The following is an 18,111-nucleotide window of genomic DNA, read 5'->3' on the forward strand; positions in this document are numbered from 1 at the left end:
GTAAAGTAAAGTATAGATACAAAAAAAGCCTTAGGTAGTACTTTAAAGTATTTTTACTTAAGTACTTTACACCACCACCACCACCACCACCTCCCATCACCTAACCAGCACCCCAAATCATCCCTTCACATCACTGGGTGTCATTGCTATATACAACAGCAGAGCCATGATAGCTAGAGGAACAGGCTAGCTAGAAAAATCCCCTCAGCCTTAAGCAAATTATTTATCTATTTTTTTTCCTCTGATCAGGGGTGGAAAACTCCAGTCCTCGGGGGCCTGTTTGGTGTCACACTTTTTCTCCATCCCTAGCAAACACAGCTGATTAATCCAATTACAATCTAAACTGAAGATCATGATTAGTTGATTATTGGAGTCAGGTGTGTAAGCTGGGGCTGGGGCAAAACTCTGACACCAATCAGGCCCCCGAGGACTGGAACTGTCCAACCCCGCTTGATGATCGTTCTTTTCTTTCTTTCTTTCTTTCTTTCTTTCTTTCTTTCTTTCTTTCTTTCTTTCTTTCTTTCTTTCTTTCTTTCTTTCTTTCTTTCTTTCTTTCTTTCTTTCTTTCTTTCTTTCAGCAGTCCAGAGGCCAATATTATGTTGGTCAATTCTCATCCTAGGCTGGAGTGGGGCAATTGATTCCCCCTACAATGTTATATTCCCTGGATGATATTGATCAACTAATTATGATGGATTTCCAATGGTGACTGTCCTTCTTGTGTAGGTACCTTTAATCAGATCCGCTGTAGCTAACATCTGCCTAGGGTTGTTTTGATGGTGTCAGAAGGGGAACTGCTTTAGACCTGTTAAATCCACAAGTGGCTCCCTGCATTAAAACTAAAGGGGACATTGCCATTGGCTGCATGGAGTCGCATTAACAGAAATCCCAGGCAGCCCTGTTTACGAGTTGGAACACTGGAAATCTACACCTCGATTAGGCTGATAGAAACCCTCATCATTTAGTTGATTTATTTTTCAATTTATGCGTAATCAACTCTATATAGCCTATATTTTCTCTTTCTGTATTTCTAACATGAGTTGGGAGGGTGTGGCTTCGCGACCATGATCGCAAGAGTAGCTGCTCACCATTTGACGACTCCAATGCAGTTCCACCTCCTACACCGCCAAAACATCTGCTATGCGGGTGTCTGCTACACCCTGGTGTTCTGTCGCACGTGCAATGATGTCCGTCTGTACGTAGTTTGAAGTAAAGTCTTAGCTGGTGTAATATCGCAAACGAACGTGGCAGTTTCACTGCTACGGATTCCAACTTTAATGGCCAAGAGACGGATGAAATGACCTCTGCCGGCCTTCACAAGGTCCAATACAGTCAAGAATAACAAGTTATAGCGGATGTATTAGAAAAATACACAATATAAAAATTATTGGGAAAAAACAACATCGCCTTCCCATAAGAGGGTGACATTTTTTCCACTTTCTCTCCACAGCTCACAGTCTTGACATGTGACCTGAGATTTGAAAACACTATTGTGCTGATGAAATTGTGATTTGAAAAAATAAACATTGCCATTGTCTTGTAAACTAGATTATCTGTGAGCTAATGTGAACCATTGTGACTGTATTGACACTTTACTGTCATTGAACACAACAAAAAGACCATTGTGGATTTGTGACAAAACAGATAGGTCAGGTTTCTTCCATTTTTAGATTCTAAAGAATCATCCAGCATCTTCTAATCTAATCAATCAATCAATCAGTCAAATGTATTTTATAAAGTCCTTTTTACATCAGCAGTTGTCACAAAGTGACAGATATCCAGCCTAAAACCCCAAAGAGCAAGCAATTGAGATGTAAGAGCACAGTGGCTAGGAAAAACTCCCTAGAAAGGCAGGAACCTAGGAAGAAACCTAGAGAGGAACCAGGCTCTGAGGGGTGGCCAGTCCTCATCTGGCTGTGCCAGATAGGAATTCAAGATGTTCAAACTTTAATAGATGACCAGCAGGGTCAAATAATAATCACAGTGGTTATAGAGGGTGCAACACAGGTCAGCATCGCAGGAATAAATGTCAGTTGGCTTTTCATAGCCGAGCATTCAGAGGTCGAGACAGCAGGTGCGGTAGAGAAAGAGCGAGAGAAAGAGAGAGTCGAAACAGCACGTCCGGTGAACAGGGTTCCATACCCGCAGGCAGAACAGCAGAAACTGGACCGGGTGACCCGGGGACAGCCAGCAGTCGTCAGGACAGGTAGTCCTGATGCATGGTCCTTGGGTTCAGGTCCAGAGAGAGGAGAGAGATATAGAGAGAGAGGAGAATTAGAGGGAGCATATCTAAGATCACACAGGACACCAGGACAGGAGAATTACACCACATAGGACAGACTGACCCTAGCCCCCCAGCACATAGACTATTGCAGCATAGATACTGGGGACTAAGACAGGGGGGGCCGGGGGACACTGTGGCCCCATCCAAAGTTACCTGTGGACAGGGCCAACCATGATGAGTTGAGTATGCTGTGCTAGTGTACGAGTTAAGCTTTATGATAGTGTGTGTCCCATCCCGTGCCCCCCCCCCCCCTTTGATTATTGTCCGAACCGCTGAATAGAGGGAACAAGGTGAATTGATTTGAGAGGTGTCGTATTCCTCGGAAAAGGTATTTGATGAAAGAAAGGAGAGGAAGGCCTGGTAGCAGAACAGAGCAGAGCAAAGTGTGCCGAATGACATTGATTTTCAGTTGGGGGAAGAAGAAGGGGAGAGACAGAGGAGGCAATCTGTTGCTAAGCCTGGTCTCGTCCTTTATTAGACCTTGAGAGATAATAATAAGCCTGGTTGTCACGCCTCTCTTTCAGCTCCTGTCATTTCCGTGACTCACTGCATTTCTCCCCTTCGTCCTGTTTTCACAAAGGGCAGTTATCATTTCCAATTAGGCCTGTGTACATATGAAGCTCAGGGACCCAGAGGCATTTCAGTAAGAGCCCAACCTCCATTTGGAGTCCCATTGTGGGAATTATTCTGAGGGCTATTGGTTGGAAGAATGAGGGCACACAGGACGAAGCACCTGAACAAAGACAGCTGGAGAGGAGATGTCAACATTGACTGCACACACCCATCACTGCTGGACCACACACACACACGCACACACACACGCACCTACGGTCCTTTACTATTTCTAAGGTGTATGCAAATTAGGCAAGCACAAAACCCCATCACGCATTTGTCACTAATTGAAGACATGTCAATTATGAATGTAGGAACATACAGAGCAGTGCCACTGTTAATCCCTGTGTGGTTGTGGTTTATAAAGCTGCTCTGGCAGTAAGTGGCAGGACTCATATGGGAGACAGGGGGGAGATGGAGAGAGGAGGGAAGGAGAATTCTTCGTTCTCTATTATTGCAACATGCTTGACAGGCATTATCTCTCACCAAAAAAAGTGGCATATTAAAGCTGGCTGGTTAACTCTGTCTCGTAGTGCAATATGAGAACTGTTAGATAAACCCTGCTGTGCTCACTGCTGGAGATGAAACATGGAGGAGACTGGTTTAAATCAATGCAGAGTAACTTCTTACGTTGACACACATTTCCATGTGTGTGTGTGTGTGTGTGTGTGTGTGTGTGGGTGTGGGTGTGAAGGAGAGGACACGCCTGTCAAATCTTGAGTGAGTGGAAGCCCACAACATCACCACATCCACAGGGCAGTAATCAGGTTGCTGGCGGATTCTCCTGGTAATACTCTGTGGAGATCAGAACACTGATACATTCCACCACCGACACATTGTTTGCAATCTCAAGGAGAAGTATACACAAACAGAAACATAGAGTCCACACACACACACACACACACACACACACACACACACACACACACACACACACACACACACACACACACACACACACACACACACACACACACACACACAGACCTGGATTGGAATGAGATGTTTTTCCATTTCCCAGCACATTTAAACCAATATATTTCCTCAGTTACACACCCATTTTAAAATGCAATTGTAAGCCTGTGACCTCACTGTTTATATTTTACATCAGGACGTAATGTAACACAGATGACTCCTGAGGTCTCATCCCGTGTATCGAGGACAGATTGCCATGCACTGATTTGTGGCAGCAGTATATGGATATCCATTATATATTGTATACTGTGAATTAGTTAGTAGGGATGCTTTAAATTCCCTTTTTCCATCTCCAGGAGCGATGGTTAAGTTATGCATTATGAATAATTCAAGGCCTCCATCTGAAATTACAGTAGATTGTGGTGATAATTGAATGAAGGTGCAGGACCTTCTCTGTGATTGTAACTGATGTGAAAGGAGGGACCGTTCTTTTTTAAAGCACATCTTGCCATATTCATCTTCTCATTATTCACATTTTCCAAAGGAATCAGCTCCACTCACTCTCTCTTGCACACATGCTCACACACACAGGCATACATGTGATGTGCGCACGTGCGCACGCCGCACACTCACATGCACGGATGCACGCACGCACACGCACAAACAAACAAAGATGTACAGATATCCAGTGCTCGGCTGCTTTCTGTGTGTCTGTGGTGAATCAGAGGGGAAATAAATAACAGCTTGTTTGGAGTGAGGATCCAGGCTTCTCATTACCAACACAGTCCCCGTGACCTCACCACAGCAGCACACTAATGCTGAGAGACACAACAGGAGGGAGGGAGGACAGAGGAGAGAGGGAGTGGAAAGGGAGGGATGGCCTGTACTAGACAACCATCCCCTGCTTCTTATTACAGTGGCACCTTGGCCAAATCACTTACAAAAATCAGTCAGACACCAGGCAGGCAGGCTGAGCCATCAGCCAGCTGTGGCTTTTGGAAGAGAGCAGGTGATGTGATGAGGCCAGGCCAGAGAGATAGCTGAATGGTTACTCTCATGGGTGTCCCCAGCTATTGATTGGTGCATGGGCTGGCTGAGCACAAGTCTCAAATGATCTCCACCAAGCCCTGAGAGTGTCTGTTAACCAATGCCAGTTGCAGCCAGCCAGGTGAAGAAGCAGAACCACAGACAACTGTGGTGACAAAGACATGTGTATTAAGGTGTCCTCCGGCTCAGAACAGAGTGTATATTTTCCAGAAGAGCTGGGTTAGGAAGCTGTACTGTGTTACATTTGGATACCTTGGATACGTTGAGAACAGGAGACTGATCCTCCTGTTTGTTTGTATGATGGGGGGGTGGGGGGGAGGGGGTCCAACAGAAGCCATTGTCCAGGCTCCCTGGCCAGTGATTGACTGCGCCACTGAGTATAGCTGACAGTCCTCCAGCGTTGACCTGAGCCCTGTGCATCGATAAACAAGCCCAGCTAGGCTTGTACTCCTCTAATCAGGCCTCCATTAGCAGCACAACACACTCTGAGTCACAGCACAGGGACAGACCTATAGAGAACAAAGACTACCGGACCACTGGGGAGCTCTGTGTGGGTTCCTTAGGTGTGTGAGTGGCTGTGTTGCTACCTTTGCATGGAGCCGATTTGTATCAGAAGCGTAGGGGAAGGATGTTCAGCAGAGAAATAAACAGAGAATCAACTCTGCATGACTGACTCAAGAGAGATGTGACAGAGAGATTTATGAAAAGAGTTGGTCAAAGCCTGTGCGATGCCAATCAATATTTTACAATCATGCAAGACAGTACAAGATCCTCTCTCTAGGAGTGTGAACAATGTAACTCAAGTTTTGGGGAAAGGGGAAGCGAGTGATAATCATCCTGCCTGCTAGTGATGAGTCCTGAGTACGGTGTCTGCGGTTGACCGTCCAGCAGATGGCAGTGTCTTTCTTCCCTGTCTGTCCAATGAGCAGTTCTCGCTGGTAGGAACCCTTGGACATTCATCAACAACATCACCATGCAAGCTGGAGATTATCAGTACAGGCTCAACCATCTAAAGAGAAATTCTATTCATCTCTACTCCTCTGCTGATCTAACAATGGGGGCAGGTTAGGAGGTTTATTACCAATCTGTACAGTAGCAGGAGATGAATAGTACTAGTCAGAGAAGGTTGGTATAAAAGCAATCCACCACTCAGCTACATAAGTGCTGACCCTGATTGCCCTTCCTGTCCTTCCCCCTGTCCCCAGGTCAGTTAGTCAGCCCCATGGGCTTAGGGCCCCAGGCCGCTTGGGGGTCCCGACCCAGTTGGGGTCCCAATTTACTGTTGAGAGTTAGAATAGTAGGTTACACAACGTGCAATTTCGAAATTGCTAACAATTTTTAAATGAGTAAATTTGTCTAGCCAGCTATCTAAACTTGTAGTAATCATGGCCGAATACCGACCAACACGCAGGGCAAATGCCCAGGGTCCCTGACCTCCAGGGGGCCACCATTGATTTTGTTAGTCACTCTCACTCAGACAACATTAACATGGCATAAGTCATGTCAAAATGTGTAGAATTGCAGGAAATGAGCTTTAAAACTGAAAAAGAATTCACTTTGCCCCATGGAAAAATGGCAACATTTTCTCTCTGCCCCATGGGAACGTGTAGAACTGCAGAAAATAGACTTCAAAACGAAAAGGTCAATGATCCACCATCAAGAGGGGTCCTCTAAAAGGTTTTGGTGTGGTGCTATTTTTATAGGGGCAGGAGCAAGAAAAATACAAGTAAATGAAGTCATCATTTCTCATAGTTTGTACAGACAGATGTAGCCTATTGAACTTGACTATAGAATATGCATAAAATGTATCCTCCAAATCTCCAAGGGCCCCCTGTGCTTAATTACAGTGATTCAATTAGCGCTACCTCCTCTTAACTAATAAGATCCCTATGTTATGTTCCCAGGTATTTTGCCCCTTGACCACCTGGTCATGGTCACCAGTCTGGAAGCTCAGGCTGGAGAGGGAGATGGTCATGTCAAATCAAATCAAATCAAATTGTATTTGTCTCATGCGCCGAATACAACAGTGAAATGCTTACTTACAAGCCCTTAACCAACAATGCAGTTTAAAGAAAATACCTAAAAAAAAGTAAGAGATAAGAATAACAAATGACTGGAGAGCAGCAGTAAATAACAATAGCGGGGCTATATACAGGGTGTACCGGTACAGAGTCAATGTGCAGGGGCACCGGTGTCAAGGTAATCGAGGTAATATGTACATGTAGGTAGAGTTATTAAAGTGACTATGCATAGACAATAACAGAGAGTAGCAGCAGGGGGGGGGCAATGCAAATAGTCTGGGTAGCCATTTAATTAGCTGTTCAGAAGTCTTATGGCTTGGGGGTAGAAGTTATTTAGGAGCCTCTTGGCCCTAGACTTGGCGTTCTGGTACCGCTTTCCTTGCAGTAGCAGAGAGAACAGTCTATGACTAGGGTGGCTGGAGCCTTTGACAATTTGTATGGCCTTCCTCTGACACTGCCTGGTATAGAGGTCCTGGATGTACTGGGCCGTACGCACTACACTCTGTAGTGCCTTGTGGTTGGAGGCCGAGCAGTTTCCATACCAGGCAGTGATACAACCCGTCAGAAGGCTCTTGATGGTGCAGCTGTAAAAGCTTTTGAGGATCTGAGAACCCATGCCAAATCATTTCAGTCTCCTGAGGGAGAATAGATTTTGTCGTGCCCTCTTCATTTCTGTCTTGGTGTGCTTGGACCATGTTAGTTTGTTGGTGATGTGGACGCCAAGGAACTTGCACCACATGATCAGGTCTCTGACCTCCTCCCTATAGGCTGTTTCATCGTTGTTGGTGATCAGGCCTACCACTGTTGTGTCATCAGCAAACTTAATGATGGTTTTTGAGACGTGCCTGGCTGTGCAGTCATGAGTGAACAGGGAGTACAGGAGGGGACTGAGTGCACACCCCTGAGGGACCCCCGTGTTGAGGATCAGTGTGGCGGATGTGTTGTTACCTACTCTTACCACCTGGGGGTGGCCCGTCAGGAAGTCCAGGATCCAGTTGCAGAGGGAGGTGTTTAGTCCCAGGGTCCTTAGCTTTGAGGGCACTATGGTGTTGATCACTGAGCTGTAGTCAATGAATAGCATTCTCACATAGGTGTTCCTTTTGTCCAGGTGTGAAAGGGCAGTGTGGAGTGCAATAGAGATTGCATCATCTGTGGATCTGTTGGTGCGGTATGCAAATTGGAGTGGGTCTAGGGTTTCTGGGATAATGGTGTTGATGTGAGCCATGACCAGCCTTTCAAAGAACTTCATGGCTACAGACATGTGTACTATGAGTCGGTAGTCATTTAGGCAGGTTACCTTTGTGTTCTTGGGCACAGGGACTATGGTGGTCTGCTTGAAACATGTTGGTATTACAGACTCAATCAGGGACATGTTGAAAATGTCAATGAAGACACTTTCCAGTTGGTAAGCGCATGCTCGGAGTAATCCGTCTGGCCCTGCAGCCTTGTGAATGTTAACCTGTTTAAAGGTCTTACTCCCATCGGCTGCGGAGAGCGTGATCACACAATCATCTGGAACAGCTGATGCGCTCATGCACGTTTCAGTGTTACTTGCCTCGAAGTGAGCATAGAAGTTATTTAGCCGTGCTTAGCCGTGCTTCCCTTTGTGGTCTGTAATAGTTTGCAGGCCCTGCCACATCCGACAAGCGTCGGAGCCGGTGTAGAACGATTCAATTTTAGTCCTGTATTGACGCTTTGCCTGTTTGATGGTTTGTCGGAGGGCATAGTGGGATTTCTTATAAGCTTCCGAGTTAGAACTGCTTCTTGAAAGCGGTAGCTCTACCCTTTTGCTCAGTGCGAATGTTGTCTGTAATCCATGGCTTCTGGTTCGGGTACGTACGTACAGTCACTGTGGGGATGACGTCCTCGATGCACTTATTGATAAAGCCAGTGACTGATGTGGTATACTCCTCAATGCCATCGGAAGAATCCCGAAACATATTCCAGTCTGTGCTAGCAAAACAGTCCTGTAGTTTAGCATCTGCTTCACCTAACCACTTTTTCTATAAGCAATAATCAGGAGGATAGATTTAAGGCCAGATTTGCCAAATGGAGGGCAAGGGAGAGCTTTGTATGCGTCTCTGTGTGTGGAGTAAAGGTGGGCTAGAATTTTTTTCTCTCTGGTTGTACATTTAACATGCTGATAGAAATGAGGTAAAACTGATTTAAGTTTCCCTGAATTAAAGTCCACGGCCACTAGGAGCGCTGCCTCTGGATGAGCATTTTCCTGTTTACTTATGGTGGTATACAGCTCATTGAGTGCCGTTTTAGTGCCAGCATTGGTCTGTGGTGGTGTGTAGACAGCTATGAAAAATACAGATGAAAACTCTCTCGGTAGATAGTGTGGTCTACAGCTTATCATGAGACACTCTACTTCAGGTGAGCAAAACCTCGAGACTTCCTTAGATATCGTGCGCCAGCTGTTGTTTACATAAATGCATAGGCCCCTGCCCCGTGTCTTACCAGAGGCTGCTGTTCTGTCCTGCTGATAGTATATAACCCGCCAGCTGTATGTTCTTAATGTCGTCCTTCAGCCACGACTCGGTGAAACATAAGATATTACAGTTTTTAAATGTCCCGTTGGTAGGATAAACGTGCTTTCAGTTCGTCCCATTTATTTTCCAGTGATTGAACGTTAGCTAGCAGGACGGAGGGCAAGGTCAGATTAGCCACTCGTTGCTGATTCTCACAAGGCACCCTAATCTCTTTCCGCAAAATCTCAGTTTCCTTCTCCAGCGAATAACGGGGATCTGAGCCTGGTCGGGTGTTTGTATTATATCCCTCCCGTCCGACTCATTGAAGAAGATCTCTTCGTCCAGATTGAGGTGAGCAATCGCAGTTCTGATGTCCAGATGCTCTTTTCTGTCATCAGAGACAGTAGCAGCAACATCATGTACAAAGCAAGTTACGAACAATGTGAAAAAACAAACAAAATAGCATGGTTGGTTAAGAGCCGAGAAGACGGCAGCCCTCCCCTCCGGTGCCACCCTTCCTCTATAACAGAGTTTTATAGAGTTTGGCCTGTGGTGGTTTTATTTGAACCCCAAATAAATCTTATCTTATTTTTTTAATTGCTGAATTTTCATTGTTGGACATAAAAGACCAAGAAACACCAAGAAATCAGCTGACATCCCATGTGGATGTGGATGATGCAATCAGCAGCAATAACATCACTCCACTGATTCATGGGTAAAGCCATGGGATTAAACACAGAACCCAGGGCAGAAGGGTTCTCCTTCTCCTTACCTCGTCGTCCAACAACAACAGCTCCCCTCCAGGCTCTCACCAGTCTCCACTCTTCAGTCCCAGAGTGGGGCTTAAGGGGGGGTTTGGGGCTTGGCTGTCCACCAGGGGTCTGTTTGTGCCAATCAGGCTGGGGATTAGCTCTCTGCTCTCTGGGATTCTCTCAGGCCCCCAGGACAGGTACCCCCACCTCTAGAGAGCGATAGAGAGATGGAGACACACAACAACAACAACAATACATTCTCACATTCTCATTCCATCACTCTGGAGAACATCTATGGACTACTTACTGTAAGTCTATGACAATAAGCAGAAAGACCAAATGAACCAAGAGCGACGAGATAGCCATAGATGAGGTGAGTAACGTCTATTTGTAGATGCTGGTTTTCATGGTTAGCGTGTCAGTAAAATAAAAAAGGAGTAACAGTCACCAGCATGTATAATATTATCTAACATGTCAGTGACTATGGGTGTTTATTGTATGTTCTGTATATGTTAAAAACCCTGTAACCTACAGTGGAAGTCATTCTATCTGAGTGAGTATGTCAGATAATGTTGGCTTGGTTATATTCAGCGGCGCTGGGGCCATTAGTTAACACACATACGACCTGGGGCTGAAGGAAGTGAGGGAGAGAGAGAGCGAGAGAGATGGAAGGAGGGAAGGACTACATGATGGAGGTAGGGAGAGATAGAGGGATGGATTGAGGTAAGGATGGATGGAGGACAGGAGAGAGGGAGGGATGGAGGGGGATGGAGGGATGGAAGGAGGGAGGGACTATGGGATGGATTGAGGGAAGGATAGAGGGAGGGAGATGGAGGGGAGGGATGGATGGAAGGAAGGAGGGAGGGACTACAGGATGGAGGGATGGAGAGATGGAGGAATAGAAGGAGGGAGGGAGGGACAGAGGGAGGGAAGGAGGGAGGCAGTGCTTAATTTGTAAATCGTGAGGTCCCAGAACACATAGTGTGTGTGTTTGTGTGTGTGTGTGTGTGTGGGGGGGGGGGGGGGTCCCAGAACACATAGTGGTTTTTTTTTATCCGGGGGGCTCTGAGGTATCGGAACACATTGAGAAAAAAAGTGTCAAACACAACATAGCAGCCAAGTAGCCTACTATCTATGGTGGTGAAATGGACAGCCCTTTCCAAGGTGCTAATTCATTCAAAGCACTTTAAACGTCACTGCAGTATGCACACATACTTGAGTAAAGCTTCGGGGCTTACACAGGTCCCAATTTCTTATATCAATCTACAGCAACATTTTTAGACGACACTGCAGAACACCCACCATATGCACACACACGTACTCAGCTGTGGGGCTTATAAGACACGTATTTAATATCAATGTAGCAGTAGAACAAATATCACAATATCGGAATATAACTTCAATTAAGGAGGGAGGGAGAGGGAGGGGGGACTGGAGAGAGGGAGTGATGAAGGGATGAGGAAGTGTCCAGAGGTCACCCTGTGACTGATTAATTCCTCCTCAGACTGAGGGGATAAATAAATATATTAATGAAATGTGTAAGGCACATCTCTGTTGGCATCAGAACGCAGCCTATATCATCATGTCACTGGTGAGCCCCGCCTGCCAGGCCATGCTAATGCAGTCACACTCCTGGGGACGAGGGTCTTTATCGGTTGGCAATGGCCAACAAAGTGATATGTCACCGCAACTGAGGTGGTGGACTTAAGTTTTCAATTGAGCATTCTGAAGATGTGGGTGGAAAATAAAAGAAACAGACAGGGGGAATTTGCCAGGCAGGACGAGCGGGGGGGATGACATTCCCGTGGGACGGGGGGACGGGGGACGGGGTGGCTTTGTGGGGATTACAGTGTCTGTGGATGAGGAAGGCATTAGAGTGGAAACACAAGGCCAGGCGCCCCTGCAGGACAGGGAACAGTGGAGGAGGGTAAAGAGAGGGTGGCCACGCTCTGAAACTGATACAGCTGCATTCTCCTCTAAACATCACAGGGCCAGCTAACCCCTCCACACATTCTCCCCTAACCCCCCAAAGCCCTCCCCGTCGTGATGTAAGACAGGGGCCTCATCCCACCACTTTGTCTTCTGTGATTTATCAGAGAAAATGCCACTCCCTGTCCACCTTCAACCCCCCACATCCCCCTCCGTCCTCACCTCTCTAACTATTCCTCCATATGCCCCCCACTACACCCCACTACATCCTCACCCCTTTAACTATCCCTCTCTACGCCCCACCCCCTATGTCCTCGCCCCACACCCCCTCACCCCACCCCTCTAACTGTCCCTCCCTCTTCAACTGGCCCTGGAGACAGCTGGGCAAACACTGACCCGTATCGCCCCTTTATCCTCACGACCCCCAGATTCACTGGTCGCTTCCCAGCCTCACTCCCAGCCTCGCCCCTGGCTCCACCCTCTACCTCACCAGCCTAGCAACGGGGACAGTGGCCCACCCATGGCACCAGGGCCCTCTGTGGGACTATACACGTGAGACGCTGGAATTCTAAACACCCTAAGAGCTCTGGCAAACAGCAAAGGTCAGGCAGAGACACAGACACTGAAGCAGGGTCCGGAATCTGAATGTGTGTGAATCTGGCTCAAAATTCCATTCAGGCTACAGCCAGCGATAAGCAAAGATAGCAAGGTAGTGTGAGTTCTGCCACAGACAGTGAGGAGAAGATAGGAGGATGAGAGAAGACAAGCTGCCCTCTTTCCTCCTTTGTGGGAAGATGGGAAGATGAGGCGCTCCATTGAGTAGGGTTAAGTGTGGTGTTCCTGCGGCTGTGTTTATCCAGTGGTGTGGAGACAGAGCTCAGAGTATTGATGGCCTGCCACCTTGTCCTCTCCCCGAGGGCAGGGCAGAAGGACACATTTTCATGACAACTACACATGTGCACACAGTGAAATAGGATGACTGGAATAAAAACACTTACACCCCTCTCCTCTCCCCCCTCTCATTCTCATTCCTCCCCTATCATCATTTATGCTATTTGTGTCCGTACAAATTCCCCTAACTCTCTGCATCGCTCTCCCCCCAGTCTAGCTGTATGCTCTCTTTGTCTGAACACATCCCTTTTCATTCCAGCATCTCTCCCTCTACCTTTCTCTCTAATGCTGATGAATGCACACATCATCCGTGTAGAGAAATGAAAGACAGAAAGGGATATAAGGAGGGCAAATGGTGAAGCGCTAATGATGTGCTGTACTATACCTGCAGTAGTCATTATCTAAAGTGGCAGTAGATAAAAGAGCCGAGGCTTGACCAAGATGTTACTTAGTCAAGTAGAGTTCCACCGAGCTTTGTTTCTGTCAGTGACTAACATGGTGCATGGCTTAAACTGATACACATATGAAGAGAGAATGTCTAACACACACACTTGCAGACACTAACACAGATACACCCCCCCGTTCCCCAGTGGTTTCAGTAATTAACCCCGCGCAGTGCTTATACAGGCTTATATAGTCTGTGAAGTACACATTTGCATACATAATACTTGGAGTTCTGCATCGGTTCCACCCAACAAAACAGTCCTGATGCCTGATGCTTGTCTTTTATTAAAGCATGTGCATTAAAGTGAGAGAACGGGGCTCAGAAATGCCTGTACTCTGGCAATGCAAACAGGAAACAGCCCAGTGTATAGGCTAGGCTAGTATAGTACAGACTAGCAGCCTGCCTGCCGTCCCATCCTCTAATTGACAGCTATAGCAAGGATCATTAGCGCCATGACGAGTCTGGAGGAGACGCGAAAGTGGCTTCATTCGAGACACTGACCTGTAGTCAGGCACCATGCAGCAGCAACGGACCGATCGATGACCACACCACAGCACCTGACAAACACAGGCCACTGCTAAATATAGACCTGCGAATTAGGGCTGCATCTGTGTACATTTACTTCTATGTTAATTATAAGGCTCACACAGAGATGAGGGCAGTATAACCCCATATTGGACAGGATCTGAACACACAGTGAGACTTCTAAGGACTAGATAGCCATAAAAATGATAATTTCAATCAATGTAATGCACCTTGAGGACAAAATTGTACTTTTTCAACTAGCTATATACAATAATTCAAAAATCCCATTTTCCCAAATATAGATTATTTTAATTAGACCAGGAGCCACCCAGCAGTAAGATCAGATCAAATATGTTGCTTCCTTCCAAGTGCAACCAGCAAACCATCACACAAACTGAGCCAATCGTTCAACCAAGCACAGCGGCTTTCACAACACAGCTGAGGGGTGGTGGTGGTGATGGTGGTGGCCATGATCCTGCTCAAAAACAAAGCTGCTCTGTCAGGTGAAATAGGTCAGGTAGCCATTTTCTCCTGGGAGGGAGGTAGACTCTCTCACACTGCCTCTCCTCTCCTCCACCGGTAGCCTAGCGAGTGAGTCAGTGTGTGAGCTGCTGCTCTAGGGTCTAATTAATGCAGCACACTGTGCACCCATATGGCTACATGTGATTAAACAGATCGAAAAGAGAAGAGAGAGTCAACCACATGGGTCCCCATCTCCCTCTTTCTGGCCATGCAGCCTGGATTGCTGTGTTAGCTTGTTTTCTCTCTCACTCTCTCTCTCTCTCTCTCTCTCTCTCTCTCTCTCTCTCTCATGGGGCTAAGACAGTGATTCGACCTTGACACAAAGGAGTTTGATTAGACCCAGGGAAATCAATACTGAAAATGTCAAAGTCAGTCAAACATACAATTAATTCTATATTTTGTCATGTCATTATGCCCAAGCTATTTTTCATCTCCAAGGCCAAAGCAAGGTAAATATGTATTTGTCTTTTCCTGTGCGGACAAAGGCTGCATGCGTTTCTCAGCCAGCTGAGCAGGCTGGGGCTCCGTCTCTATCTCCCAGCTATTACTGGTGCCATGGCTGCTGGCTTTCACTCTGTGTGCATGTGTTTGATTAGGGAGGGGCTCCCTGGGCTCACGGATGGGTGCTTTTGGAGATGTCATTTCTCTTCCTCCTCCTCCTCCTCCTCCTCCTCCCCTCCCAGCTTCCTTCTCTCCCTCTCTCTCTCCCCTCTTTGTCCTGCTTCACACATCTCAGGCATCAGGCGCTCTGGGGATGCGACATCTCTGCCTGCCTGCCTGTCCAATGACAGCAGCTCTCCTCCCCTTCCTTCCTTCCTTCCTTCCTTCCTTCCTTCCTTCCTTCCTTCCTTCCTTCCTTCCTTCCTTCCTTCCTTCCTTCCTTCCTTCCTTCCTTCCTTCCTTCCTTCACTTTCCTTTCCTTTTCTTTCTTCAGGGGCTGATGTGTGTGTACTGTATGTGTATGGGGGAGAGGGAGAGGGAGAGGAGAGAAAGAGATAAGTGCACGTGTCAGAGATATGATTCCATATCTGTGCATGTGAGACATTCACTCACTGCCAATGAAAAGGTCACCAGATTTATTTCCGGCAAATACATAGAAGTGTGTTATAGGGGCAGCCATTTTACTCCTTCATAGCAATTCCCTCGGCACTGTCTGCAATTACATCAGTCCTCCTTTCTGGGGAGAACCAGTCACTCCATTAATGCGTTCAGTGCCACATCTCCTGTGGCTTCCCAAAGTTAATGCATACATCCTCCATCACACATGACACAATGTGAGCTAGCACTGAAATCCTATATGACTCCACCATGACCAAAGGGAAGAAATGTCAGTCCAGCACCATCTGAAGGGGATGGGAAGGGTAGCGGTCAAAATTACTGTAACTCTGTGTAATCTGTGCTTAGTACGAGGCCGTTCCAGAAATGTCAAAACACCACCCCTACAATTATAAAAATACACAAAAAGACACACAAAGACAAACAGAGGATCCACTCCAAAACCAGAGGAGCTGACAAGATGGTTTTGATTATTTGCGATGTGTGAGGAGGTACGTTTCCCCCTTCACAGTCACCTGGGAATTGTGTTACGGCTGGGAAATCTGGAAGCAGTAAAAAAAGCAGAAAACTTCAGAGGGAGGTGGGCATGAAAGTTGGCTGGTCTGACCTGTGACCCCCTTCTCTCTCGACTGCTCCCTTTGAGCTGCTAAAAGGCGTGCGTTGTGAGAATCCAAAAGACAGCTGCGCCCCCCTTTCTTGAAGCGCTCTTGGGGAGTGCAGAGGTCCCCCTCTCTTAGTTCGGGCCTAAATGATGTGGGGTCAGGGGGGGCTGGTTGACCCCCAGTGGAGGTGGTCCGGCTGCGGCCGGGGATAGAGTTTCACTGGTTTATATGGCCAGTCTGGGCCACTCTGCTCAGCTCTGTGCTGTTATGTGATTGAGGGGCCATCCATCCTGCCTGTGAACACAGCTCCCTGTCTTCTCTGATTTACTATCGCAAGAGATAATGAAGAAACCAGCGCCGCAGGGCTCTCTCTCACACACTCTCTCTCACACACACTCTCACACACTCTCTCTCACACACACTCTCATACACTCTCTCTCACACTCTCTCTCACACACACTCTCACACACTCTCTCTCACACACACTCTCATACACTCTCTCTCACATACTCTCTCTCATACACTCTCTCTCGCACACTCTCTCATACACTCTCACACACACTCTCATACACTCTCTTTCACACACACTCTCATACACTCTCACACACACTCTCATACACTCTCTCTCACACTCTCTCTCACACACACTCTCATACACTCTCTCTCACACACACTCTCATACACTCTCTCACACACACTCTCTCTCACACACACTCTCACACACTCTCTCTCACACACACTCTCATACACTCTCTCACACACACTCTCATACACTCTCTCACACACTCTCTCACACACACTCTCATACACTCTCATACACTCTCTCTCACACACACTCTCATACACACATACACGTACACACCACACAGATACATGTAAACGCCACACAGATACATACACACATACACACCGCACACAGATACACAACACATCACAGGAGGCTGCTGAGGGGAGAATGGCCATAATAATGGCCGGAACGGAGCGAATGGAATGGCATCAACCACATGTAAACCGTGTGTTTGATGTATTTGAAACCGTTCCACCAATTCCGCTCCAGCCATTACCACGAGCCCATCCTCCCCAATGAAGGTGACACCAGCCTCCTGTGACTGCAACATATACGACAGTCACATCTAGGAGTGTGTGTGTGTGTGTGTGTGTATGTATATGTGTGTATACGTGTGTGTGTGCTGCATGGACAAGTTAATCTCATACCTCATATCTCCAGTTGAAACAATGCTGTACAATCAAATGCACTAAGATCAATGTTATTCATAGTGCTGTTATTGATCTCATGCATCGGGGAGTGAGGCAGAGTCAGGGTGCCTCAGATTACAGGGGCATTCACATGCATTTCATACTGTACTATACCCAGGGGGGCCCACTGAGCCAGCCCATACTGACAAACAGGACTGTTAATGTCATTACTGGGACAGTGTGGCAGTGTGAGACTGCACTGTGGGGCTTAGGGAACATACACGAACATACACACAAATAGCAGACCACTTTAGACACACTACTAGCGATGGGGGGGAAAAAAATCGATGTAGTTACATATCTGGACCTTATTTTTGACGATATATCGTATCGTTTCGACAATACATATAGAATCGTGAGAATCGCAATACATACCGTATCGGCACCTAAGTATCATGATAATATGGTATTGTGAGTTCCTTGGCTATTCCCAGCCCTAGTACACACAGTTATTGCCACGTGAAGACGTACATGTTTTACCAAAGTAAATAACCACACACACTTTTTACATCCATGGCTTAACCGGATCAATTATGGATATCCCCTCGCTAGTAAAGTAAGGGATTCTAAAAGTTTAGGATTACGGTAACAATATCTTCCGATTTAGAATTTACAATTAGGATTAAGGAGTGGAGGGTAAAGAAGGTGTTGAATTAGATAGAGAGGTTTTGGTGCTGGTTTTCTCTCCAGGATTTACATTTAAGCAAGTGAACTGGATGATGAAACTAGTATTGAAACAGGCTTCAGAATATAATTTACAGCCCAAATAAGCGAGATGCAG

The sequence above is a fragment of the Oncorhynchus nerka genome, linkage group LG27 (assembly GCF_034236695.1).
Source record: "Oncorhynchus nerka isolate Pitt River linkage group LG27, Oner_Uvic_2.0, whole genome shotgun sequence".
Taxonomy (NCBI): Eukaryota; Metazoa; Chordata; class Actinopteri; order Salmoniformes; family Salmonidae; genus Oncorhynchus; species Oncorhynchus nerka.